Raw genomic sequence first — 2,500 nt, 5'->3', positions numbered from 1 at the left:
CTACAAGTTTGAGATTTACGTCACTTCTTTTGTAACACAATTCCTGGTTTACAGTTCCCTTTAAATACCTCAACACATGTTTTGCTGTTATCCAGTGTGGTTCTTTTGGTTCAGATAAGTGTTGTGATAACTTACTGACCACCCAACTCAGATCTGGTCGAGTACATGTCATGAGATAAATCAAACTGCCAACAACTTCTCGATACATCTTTGGATTGACAGGTTCACCTTCATTGTCAAATTTCAGTTTGTTTTCACATGGGGTTGATCTTGGTTTGCAGTCGGTCATATCAAACCTCTCCAATATCTTTGTAATGTACCTTTTCTGACTCATCTTTACTTCACCTTCTCTCTGTGTGAAGTCAATGCCTAGGAAGTGTTTAAGTTTACCAAGATCTTTCATTTTAAACTTAGCTCCCAACATCTCTTTCACATTTGTGACTGTTTGATTGTCACTTGCTGCAATGATAAGATCATCGACCCAGATTAGTAATATTACCCTCTCACTTTCAGTTTGTTTACTGTACACACAGTGGTCGGCTGGATTTTGAATAAAACCATTTTCAGTTAGAAAATCATGCAACATTTTATTCCAATTCCGTCCTGACTGTTTCAGACCATACAGGGATTTGTTAAGTTTACAGACTAGTTCCTCACCTGTCTCTGACTTAACTTTAAATCCTTCAGGCTGTTCCATATACACCTCACAGTCAATAGGTGCATGTAGATATGCAGTTTTAACATCCATCTGATGCAAGTCTAAATCATGTTGTGCTGCTAGCTGCATTAGACTACGCACAGATGTCAAATTAGCAGTTGGAGAAAAGGTTTCATTATAATCAATGCCTGCAACTTGACTATAACCTTTTGCCACATATCTGGCTTTGCATGTTTTGGTCTCATTTCCTGTTTCATCTAGATTTTCTTTTACTGTGTAAACCCATCTGCCCCCCACTGCATGTTTACCTTTTGGCAATGTGGTCAGAGTAAAGGTATCATTCTCACTCAGAGAATCCATTTCCTCGTTCATAGCTTTAGCCCATAAATCTGAACTTGGTGAGCTCATAGCTTCCTTCAGAGTTTGAGGTACGTCATATATAACTCTGTAACAATAATCAATACTGGGTATTTCATGATCATCATCACATTTTACTTTATAGTCACAGTCTTGATAGTACTTAGGAGCTCTCCTCTGCCTTCTTGGATAGCGTGAATTGTGACTACTCTCATCCTCATCTGTAGTGGCATTAGAGTCACAGATCTCTGCATTAGGCTCCTGTTTGAACTGTTTTGTTATTTCTACCTCTGGCAGGTTGGTTTTAGCCCTCTCCCTGTAAAGAATATCTTCACTCATGTCAGAATCTGTCTGAGTCTCACCTTCCTTCACACTTTTTGAGATGAACTTCACCAACCTGTGTTTGAGTACTCTCCCAGTGTCTCTGTAAAAGACTAGATATGCAGGGCTATTTTTGTCATACCCCACAAAAATCCCTTTTTCACATCGTGAGTCTAGCTTTTTCTTGTTTTGTTTGTATGCATAGCACACTGACCCAAATATTGTCATCCTTGAAAGATCAGGCTTTTTCCCCGTCAACATGTAATACGGAGTCTGTCCTGTTCGTCTGGTATAACACCTGTTGCGAATAGCTGCAGCAGTCTGAACTGCATATGTCCACAACTCTTTTGGAAGATTACTCTCAATTAACATGCATCTTGCCATCTCAAAGAGTGTTCTCCAATTTCTTTCAGCTGTCCCATTTTGATGGGGAGAATAAGGAGCTGAAGTCTCATGCCGAATGGCGTTTTTACTCAATAAGGACTGAAACTCTTTAGATGTAAATTCTGTACCATTATCAGATCTCACACATCTGATTTTCCCATGAGGTGCAACATCAGCAATGAATTTCTCTGTAGCTTTAACTGTGTCACTCTTTACTTTTAAGAAATACACAAAAACTGCTCCTGAATAGTCATCAGTAAATGCCAATGTGTACCTGAAGCCATCTTTTGCTGCTGGCTCTATAGGTCCTGACAAATCTGTATGTACAAGTGCAAGTGCTACCTTTGCCCTTTCATCTGGTTCTCGGTTTCTGCTCTGGGCAAATTTACCTTTCATGCAGACTTCACATTTCAGATTAGACACATCAGTTTTACCTTTAATTTTCATCCCCTCTGTGACACTTTCCAACTTTAACACATCATCATAGTTGCAGTGACCTAGAATCTCGTGCCATGTTTGAAGATCGTAACACCCATGACATTCATCAACATCATCACTTTCATGTGTTACGGTGCTTAAATAGTACAGTCTATCATATACCTGAATGTCAAATTTCGTACCGTCTTTATGAATGAGCTCATCTTGTCCCTCCTTGAAGATGACAGTTGCTCCTCGGGCGGTCGCTGCCTTGACTGAGAAGATGTCTTGGGGAAACGATGGGACGTACAATGCCTTGGTCAGCATTGTGTCCACCGCACGTCCTCTGCTGTCAATCAGGCT

At 40.2% G+C, this 2,500-nt stretch overlaps 1 protein-coding gene across 2 annotated transcripts in view; it reads right to left on the bottom strand.

Annotated features, from left to right (window-relative positions):
* LOC307269613 (sentrin-specific protease 7-like) overlaps positions 1 to 2,500 on the bottom strand; it is a 34,352-nt gene that overhangs the window by 9,775 nt on the left and 22,077 nt on the right. The gene's annotated exons all lie outside the window — the stretch shown is intronic.

This window comes from Ammodytes marinus, assembly GCF_949987685.1.
Source record: "Ammodytes marinus genome assembly, chromosome: 24".
Lineage (NCBI taxonomy): Eukaryota > Metazoa > Chordata > Actinopteri > Uranoscopiformes > Ammodytidae > Ammodytes > Ammodytes marinus.
This window is presented reverse-complemented; position numbering and strand designations above follow the sequence as displayed.